The sequence below is a fragment of the Rutidosis leptorrhynchoides genome, chromosome 11 (genome assembly GCF_046630445.1).
Source record: "Rutidosis leptorrhynchoides isolate AG116_Rl617_1_P2 chromosome 11, CSIRO_AGI_Rlap_v1, whole genome shotgun sequence".
Lineage (NCBI taxonomy): Eukaryota > Viridiplantae > Streptophyta > Magnoliopsida > Asterales > Asteraceae > Rutidosis > Rutidosis leptorrhynchoides.
In genome coordinates, this window is record NC_092343.1 from 100,718,642 (window position 1) to 100,729,646 (window position 11,005).

Sequence of the window (11,005 nt, forward strand, 5' to 3'; positions counted from 1 at the left end):
AACAAAAGTTAATCCTTCTAACTTGACTTTTAAAATCAACTAAACACATGTTCTATATCTATATGATATGCTAACTTAATGATTTAAAACCTGGAAACACGATGAACACCATAAAATCGGATATACGCCGTCGTAGTGAAACCGGGGGCTGTTTTGGTTTGGATAATTAAAAACTATGATAAACTTTGATTTAAAAGTTGTTCTTCTGGTAAAATTATTTTTCATATGAACATGAAACTATATCCAAAAATCTTGGTTAAACTCAAAGTGAAAGTATGTTTTTCAAAATGGTCATCAAGATGTCGTTCTTTCGACGGAAATGACTACCTCTTTAGTAATTGACATGTAACTTAAATTTCCGACTATAAACCTATATTTTTTCTGTTTGGATTCTTAAATTAGAGTTCAATATGAAACCATAGCAATTTGATTCACTTAAAACGGATTTAAAATGAAGAAGTTATGGGTAAAACAAGATTGGATATTTTTGATCTTTTTAGCTACGGGAAATGTTTAACAAATCTATACAAATCATATCCTAGCTAACTTATATCATATTATACATGTATTCTAATATATTATGTAATCTTGGGATACCATATACATGTATGCAAATTTTTTGACATATCATATCGACCCATGTATATATATTATTTGGAACAACCATAGACACTCTATATGCAGTAATGTTGGAGTTAGCTATACAGGGTTGAGGTTGATTCTAAAAATATATATACTTTGAGTTGTGATCTAGCCTGAGACGTGTATACACTGGGTCGTGGATTGATTCAAGATAATATATATATCGATTTATTTCTGTACATCTAACTGTGACTGTGGACAACTAGTTGTAGGTTACTAACGAGGACAGCTGACTTAATACACTCAAATCTTTAAAACATAATAAAAATGGTTGTAATTATATTTTGATCATACTTTGATATATTTTTACATATTTGTATAGGTTCGTGAATCGATCCGTGGTCAAGTCTTATTTCCGAGGAAGGAAATATCTGTGAAAGTGAGTTATAGTCCCACATTTAAAATCTAATATTTTTGGGATGAGAATACATGCAGGATTTATAAATGATTTACAAAATAGACACAAGTACGTGAAACTACATTCTATGGTTGAATTATCAAAATCGAATATTCCCCTTTTTATTAAGTCTGGTAATCTAAGAATTAGGGAACAGACACCCTAATTGACGCGAATCCTAAAGATAGATCTATTGGGCCTAACAAACCCCATCCAAAGTACCGGATGCTTTAGTACTTCGAAATTTATATCATATCCGAAGGGTGTCCCGGAATGATGGGGATATTCTTATATATGCATCTTGTTAATGTCGGTTACCAGGTGTTCACCATATGAATGATTTTTATCTCTATGTATGGGATGTGTATTGAAATATGAAATCTTGTGGTCTATTGTTACGATTTGATATATATAGGTTAAACCTATAACTCACCAACATTTTTTGTTGACGTTTAAAGCATGTTTATTCTCAGATGAATACTAAGAGCTTCCACTGTTGCATACTAAAATAAGGACAAGATTTGGAGTCCATGTTTGTATGATATTGTGTAAAAACTGCATTCAAGAAACATATATGTCGATGTAATATATTTCTATTGTAAACCATTATGTAATGGTCGTATGTAAACAGTATATTTTAGATTATCATTATTTGATAATCTACGTAATGCTTTTAAAACCTTTATTGATAAAATAAAGGTTATGGTTGTTTTAAAAATGAATGCAGTCTTTGAAAAACGTCTCATATAGAGGTCAAAACCTCGCAACGAAATTAATTAATATGGAACGTTTATAATCAATATGAACGGGACATTTCAGTTGTTTCGGTTTGATCCTTTACTCGACAGGAAAGAAAACAAGTAGTAGCTGACTCGATGGTTTATGGTGGTCTATGTCTCGGCAACCCAACAATAGCAGTAAACTGCAGTAGCACTCTGAATAGCAGCTGTATAAATAAGTGGGTTTTGGTTTGGGTTACAACCAAACAAGATACAAACGGGTTACACTCCGATTTGCAGTTGTAAAAACAAATGGGTCTCGATTTGGGTTATTAATCGAACCAGAGATAGAAAAGGGATCGAGTAGCAGGTGATGGTGTACAAGTGTGGTGGTGATTATGGTAACCAAAACAGGAAAACTGATTTGATGGCAAGAAACAACGAATAGTATCAACACTTAAGTGGGTTTCGGGCTGAGTAGTATCATTCGAACAGGAACAAAAAGCAACAGCTTGAGAGTTCTTTTCAATAGAAACACAAAAGCAGTTTCAAACTATAAAAAGGTGCTCGGTTTTGGGGTTGGGTTACTCGGAATAGAAACAAAACAGTTGCAAGCTCAGGTGATGTTTGTATGGTGTGGTTCTTGGCCAAAGTAAGCTAGCCGAAGGGTGGTGGTTTCGTTAGTTTGGTGAATCGAAGGTGGTGATTGGTTTGTGTGGGTAGGGAAGAAGACAGTAACAATAGCATGGTGATTGTGGTTGTTCGATTAAACCAAATAGTGGTGGTTCAAACAACAACAACAATAATAATTAACGATGGTGATGGTGTGGCGTCCGGTGGTGGAGGTGAGTGGTGGTGATATGGGTTGTGTCGAACAAGAAGTGGTTGATGTGATGAATTGTTGGTTGCTCCCAAAAGAGATATTGGGTATGGATTGTTTTATAATTGGCAAAGGTGATTGATTCTAATAATGCAGGAACAAGAAACAACACAAGTGGGTGTATAATAAATTAGTAAATTCATGAGTAAAAGAAACGTGCATATACTTAGCAGCCTCCTTTTTGTCTTGTTTCAATGTTCTCGGACTGGTATTTTGTGCTTCATTGTTAATCGGTAGCGGATAAAAGTCCTCATAAAAATCCCAAACTTTTACAGTAATTATCTTTATTTATATCAGTCATTATAGTATAAAATTCGATCATTAACTATTTAAAGTTATTGAATAAAAATTAACTCACTGTCCACGCTCGATCTCAGGTAAAATATAAAATAAAATAAAACTTAACAAATAGTTCCTAAATACATATTTAATAAGCCTATAAATTATATAACTCATTTTTGAATCACCGTTTATTTTAAAATCACATAAGTTTGATTTTATCTTGCTTAATATCCATCGAAACATCAAACGAGTATTACAATCATTTAATATTTATTTTTAATATACTTTAATTATATATAGAGATATATTTTAAATAATAATTATTATAATATCTTATTTTTAATTTAATAATTTTTTTTAATAACAACAACATATAATGCTTCAAATTATATTTTGAATTATTTTTTATATATACATACACACATATCTATTTACAATTAATTGTTCGTGAATCGTCGAGAGCAGTCGAAGGTCAATTGAATATATGAACATTGTTTCAAAATTTTCTAGACTCAACATTACATACTTTGCTTATTGTATCGAAATCATATAAAGATTAAGTTTAAATTTAGTCAGAAATTCCCGGGTCATCACACCATGAAACTTAGGAAAATCCTTGCATGAAAAGTGACATGAGTTATTGTTTAATGTGTGCTTGATTAATTGATCTTACATGCTAGAATACATAAGTTGTCACACATCTTAGAGCCTTAAATGATAGACATAATATCTAAGAGTAGACTCTAAGCATCTCATTAAGTATTCTCGAAAATCAAACAAAAGATTACTTAGTGGTAATAATAATTTGTAAATAAGGTCACTAACTTGTGATTATTTTTGGACAAAAAAAAGAAGTATTTTTAAAAGTCAAAGATATCAAATGATAAATTAAACACTTGGCTTTAAAATACACATTGAGTAGACCTACCACGAGATTTTCAAGAAACACACTTTATAAGACTCAATATAATGCCAAATCGGTCGACGGTCGAGTCTACGATTGACCGTGGATCGACCGCATAGGCCCTGATCAAAAATTGCTTTCGCAATTTTAAGATCGGCCATGGTGTGACACTTTTAGACGTTAAATCTTTTTAAAAATGGTTAAAATAATTGTTTTACATCGTTTATTGGAAATAATTAAACATTTACCAACGTGAAGCTAGTTATTGTCATTAAACGACACTTGTTTAAATGTCAAGTTTTTAACACGTAAGTGTAAATTATTTTCAAACAACTAAAAGTGTACAAAATCAATTATTCTCAAAATATGGACTTGGTTTATCAAATCTTAAAATATAAACATGTCTAAAAGATAAAATCTATTGCTTGAGAAAGGTACTAAAATGGATTAGGACGAGAGTGTTTAATGTTAACAATCCCGGACCCAACAAACATTGGGTACCAAGCCTTGTATCAACAAGTTGTAGGTTTTCTAACAAGTGTGGTGGAAGACGAAATAATCACAAGTGCAAAAAGCTCATGTCCTTAATAAATACGTCACACGAAGCACAAAGAACATGATGCGGTGATGTAATATTGGATGGACATATTTAATGAATATTCACCGATCGAGGTAACTGAGACGACCCTTCCTAATCCATAAGGACGAATACAATAACATATGATTACATTGTGAAGTATTTGACCTCTATATGATATTTTACCAACATTGCATTCGCTTTAAAAGACAAACTTTCATTACATCGAAAGTTGACAGTCATGCATACCATTTCATAATATCCAACTATAAATGACCTAATCTGTCATTTACTTAATTATAATCTTTATTGAACTCAATGACTTGAATGCAACGTCTTTTGAAATATGTCATGAATGACTCCAAGTAATATCTTTAAAATGAGCAAATGCACAGCGGAAGATTTCTTTCAATCCTGAGAATAAACATGCTTTAAAGTGTCAACCAAAAGGTTGGTGAGTTCATTAGTTTAACATCAATATTCATTTCCATCATTTTTAATAGACCACAAGATTTCATATTTCCATTTCTCATAAATATACATCCCATACATAGAGATAAAATTCATTCATATGGATTGAACATCTGGTAACTGACATTAACAATATGCATATAGAATATCCCGTCATTCCGGGACTCCCTTCGGACATGATAAAATCGAAGTACTAAAGCAATTCAAATTCTCTGACTGTGGCTTGTTAGTGCCCATAGATCTATCTTTAGGATTCGCGTCAATTAGGGGCCAGTTCCCTAATTCTTAGGCTACCAGGCTAAAAAGGGGCATATTCAATTTCGATAATTCAACTATAGAATGTAGTTTCAATTACTTGTGTCTATTTCGTAAAATATTTATAAAATCAGCGCATGTATTCTCAGTCCCAAAAATATATATTGCAAAAGCATTTAAAAAGGGAGCAAATGAAACTCACAATACTGTATTTCATAGTAAAAATACATATGATGGCATTGAACAAGTGCAAGGTTGGCCTCGGATTCACGAACCTATATTAAGTATATATATTAATATGTTGGTCAATATCTGTCTAACAATTAAGGTCAAGTCATGATGCACCACAATCCTAATGCTCGAGATCGAAATGTAAAAGTTGACAAAAGTCAATTTGACCCAAAATGACTTCCAAAATTTATACATATTTATTATATAATTTAAATATAGTCGTTTTATATATATAATATATATTTATCAGATTTTATTAGAGTAAATAATACAAGTCATTTATTAATAAAAATTTTATATTAAAATTTATATATGATAAAAATATACTTCTATATATCTTAAGTAATAAAATTTATAAAGCTCACTTAATATCATAAAAATATAGTGGAATGTATTATAAATGTAATTATATTACGTGTGATACAAATATCTTTGTATCACATATTTATTTGATAAAATAATATTAATAATAATAATAAGTAAAAGTTGTATTATTTTGTGATAATAATAATATTAATTATAATAATAACAATATTTATATTTACTAATGATAATAATAATTTTGATAATTAATAATGATCTTATATAATAATACTAATGCCATAATAATAATATTACTAATAATGATAAAAATATTATAATCATGTTAATGATAATAATAATGTTAATAATATTGTTGTTATTAATAATACTAATAATAATAAAAATGATAATTTAAATGAAAATATAAGTTTTAAGATTTATAATGATGTTTTCTAACAACCATGATAATTTAAATAATACAATAGTTTTTAATATTAACTGTAATAATAAAAATATTTTATAACAATGATATTTAATAATAACAATGATATTTCTTTTAAAATCATAATTTTAATAAAAATGATAGTGTTAATATTAATGATACTTTTAATAATAATAACGATAAAAATAATAAAATGATAATTTTGATAAAAGTATTAATTATTTTAATAATAATAATAATATTAATAATAATAATATTGATTATTAGATAATAATAATAATGACGATAATAACGACGATAATGATACCGATAACGATAACGATAACAATAATAATAATCATTTTAACAATAATACTTATAGATAATTCAATTGACGATATCCTTTAATCCGTTCATCGAAATCATACGCTTTCTAAATGAAAAGTTATTAGTTTTTCGTTAGCTTTCCAATGACATGCATATCATATATCTTATATCAGTAGCATATGTATTAAATTCATGACCTATCATAAACTATATAACGACGAAATTAAACCTACAAGCATGCATAATCATATATACTCGAGCACTAGTCAGTGATACATTACTAATATATAAAATTTAAGTTATGAGTGCTCACGTATCAATATTATGATTCAATATTGCAGGAAAGTACGAAGATGCAACGGAGATGATAAACACTAGATTGACCTCAAGAGCATACCCCTAATCCATAACCATAACCTCCATAGCTATAACCCATAATTTCCTTAGCTCTATCCCGCTCGAAAAACCATTTTGAAAACATGCGAGCAGAACTTCGTCGTAGTATTTTATGTATACTAATAATAATACTACTACTACTAATAATAATAATAATAATAATAATAATAATAATAATAATAATAATAATAATAATAATAATAATAATAGTACGATTAATAATAATATTAATCTTAATAATAATAATATTAATAATAAATATAATTATAGTGCGAGAGATAGATGGAGAGATATGTAATCAATTCTGCCAAATACGCGAGCTTTTATAGAAACTTTCCGGAAACAGCACCCCATGCGATCGCATGGGGTTTAGCCTGCTTGGCCATGCAATCGCATGGCACCGATCTCCAGCTCACATTCCATTAATCACGCTGCCGACACTACTTTATATTATTATATATATAATATATTTAATTTATATAATTAATTATATATTATATTATATTTATGTGCATAGTTAATTTGTAAATTTAGTTCCAATGACTTGGACGTTGTCACTCGACTAATGTCCCGGTTCCGGTTTTTCGAACTCATTTTCGTACGCTTAGAAAACTTGCACTTTATGTTACGCGACGTGTACCTTTATCAAAAATTAGACTTAATTATCGATAACTTATATTATAAGAAATATTACTTGATCGCTCAAGTGTTTTGGCCAATTGCTTCAATAAATCAACGTCTCATTATTTATCAAAGTGTTTAATTCAAAACGTTTTATATCTAAGTTAGTATTATATTTTATATCTAAGGTAATATTATATTTTGTAATATATATATATATATATATATATATATATATATATATATATATATATATATATATATATATATATATATATATATATATATATATATATATATCATCATCATCATTTAGATCATAAACTTGTACAAATTATATATATAATTGAAATATTTATGTAATAACATAATATTTAGTTTCTCAAAACTAATCATATTTCAAAGTTAAATTTGTTTAGAAAACATTATAACACGTATCGTTTACACTTTAAAACTTAATTTGATATAATTCATTTATGCTCTAACATTTATTTCTAACACCTTACAAGTTTTAAAACACATTTTTATTTCTCATTATATCTATCTATATTTTATTGAATCAAAGATCATTGTCATGGATAATTTGTCAAAAGGTTTCTAGAAAGATTCTAAATTTTTAGATAACGTTAAAATCTTTATCCTTATTAAAATGACTCGGTAATAATTTGTCAAAAAAATGGTTCCGGATATTTATAAAGTTATATTCTTTTTAAAGGAGACGTGACACTTAAATTATTTTACATAATTTTTAAAATTCATGTTAATAAAAGATAATGATAATAACTTTAATAATTTAATTCTTGACATGTATTAAAATGTACTAACCTTTCATAATATTATCATAGGACGTTTTATACTTTTAAAACAGTATATATATATATATATATGTGTGTGTGTGTGTGTGTGTGTGTGTGTAAATGTGATAATATATATATATATATATATATATATATATATATATATATATATATATATATATATATATATATATATATATATATATATAGCATAGAACTTTAATTAAATTTTATGTACATTATAAAATGTTTTAACAATAGAATTCTTTTTAGACTGAAAACGTTTTTGTACGTTTGAAATATATATTATATAGTTTAGTTTTCTAGAACTAAATATCTTTAAGTCATATAATCTATTAATAGAATTTATATTTATTCTAAAACAAATAAGTATCATCGTTATACATTTAATACTTTGTTAATGTTCTCAAATCATATAACAGATTTCATAACTTATTTTTATATCAACCAAATCGTTAATTGTTTCCTATATATATATATATATATATATATATATACATATATATATATATATATATATATATATATATATATATATGCATATATATCTATTTACACATAATTGTTCGTGAATCATCGAGAGCAGTCGAAGGGTACGTAAACATAGTTCAAAGTTTTTAAGATTTCAACATTACAGACTTTTATTATCGTGTCAAAATATTAAATCGTATCGAGAGTTTGGTTCAAAATTAGTCGAAAATTTCCGGGTCATTACAGTAACTTTACTTACAAATGAATTACTCTTAAAATATACTACATGAGTTTTAACATGCTAAGTATTTAACATGCAAATATATTAACATGCTAAGTTAGGTCAAAATTCATTTGAAAGTAGAAATCATGTTATGCTTACAATTAGGTGGAATGTCTTTTATGCTTGCAAATGAAATTAGTAAAATGATAAAAACATGTCAATATATGCATTGCGTCAATACATTTTTCAAGTTGATGGCATAAAAGATTAAATCACACAAACATGAAACTAATTGATAGAAATCCACTTAGAAGTAAAATATGATGGTCACTGAGTGAATACATAAATGAGTTAAAAGTGTTAATAAGATTAATCTCATCATTTGATTCAACAATATAATTACTTAAGAAACGGTGCTAGCATTAAGAGGGGATAAATGACAAGATCACAAAAAGAATCATAACAAACAAATCTCAGGAGACATCAATAGGAGATAAATTAGATCTTAAGTGTGTAGTCTAAGTTCTCTGTTTCCTAAGTATAGTGTAGATTTCCAAAGTTCTACTTTGTAAGTCTTACTAAAGCAGTTGTATATGATTCCTATCATCTATGCTTAATAAGATACATTTGTGATGATAGAACTTATGCTAGGCTTATACTTAAATGATATTATTTTTGTCTAAAATTGCTAGAGTAATAGTCATTAGAAGTTTAAGTAATTTATGCTAAATATCAAAATAATTCAAAAGAATGTAAAAAGTAAACTCTTAAAGAAAAAGCCTAGGATACTCTAACAAGTTGGTGTAAGAACTAGATTATCACTAAAAGAGGACATTGCTAGTTAAACGCATAAGCGTTTGTTAAGTTGTTGAAATGTCTAAAACACACTTGGACATATTAGAACAAACAATTATTAATCTTTGAGGTTAGAAAACTTTAAGAATAATTCATACTCTTAATTTCTAAACTAGGATTAGGTTTACATCAAACGAACACCTAGAACAAACAAATGAAATGAGAAGTTTCACTAATCCATTATACGTTAAAGAGTTAGATAATTTTAAACCACACAAATGTTTATTCAAACTCTTTGTCTTGAGTCCTATACTTACACGTAATGAGATTAACGAGTGATCTCAAAACCTTACTTAACTCATGAATCAAAGTGACTCTAAGATAGTACTCTTATATCAACCTAAAAGATTACACTTGATACTTTGGTATGATAAGTGCTAAGGTACTAGACACACCTATGGAAATTAATGCTGGATTTTCACTCAAAGATGTAGGTGTGACTCCAAAGGTAGGTACGTCTCTAGGATACTCTTTAAAAGTCAAAACCTAACTAGTTCTAAATAGACGTCCGAGTAGCTTTAAGGATTAATCGAACATATATGAAAAGGTTATATCTTTGCATCTTGAAAATCTCGATAGACTTAGGGCATACTTGCTTGATCATGTGTGTGAAATGGTAAAAGTTAGCAATACATTATTTGCAAAGAAGCATGAGAATAAAATGTTAATGACTTGCTTATTGATCCAATTATCCATTTTCCTTGTGACAAGTTCTTTGAACTCATGGATGATAAGTTTGAAATATACTTGATAGAGAAACTTGAGAACTTTATGGTATGCTTTACACTCTAGGCTTAACTCTAGACTTAACTCTAGGCTTCCGCTCATTATACACTAGGTGTAAACTGCATAATCTTTATCTCTTATATGTGCCATATATGTGTTCATTGCTTGTATAAGTATGTACGCAACATCTACATGCCATATTTGTATGCTTATGTGCTCGTATATATGCAAATCTACTTGTCATACTCGCATGCTCATATGATCTTCAGGATTGACAACTTGAGTTATCTCTTTCGAACCAATGTTGGTTAAAATCACCGTGTTATTTGTTATACTACACACTTTAGGCTCATTAACTTGCTAATTGAATCTTGTTTATGAGGGCATTGTGTTTAATATTTACTACATCTAACATGCCTTATATTTTTCATCATGCTTATGTGCTTACATGCTTATGATTTATTAACATGTTGAAAAATTATGCAT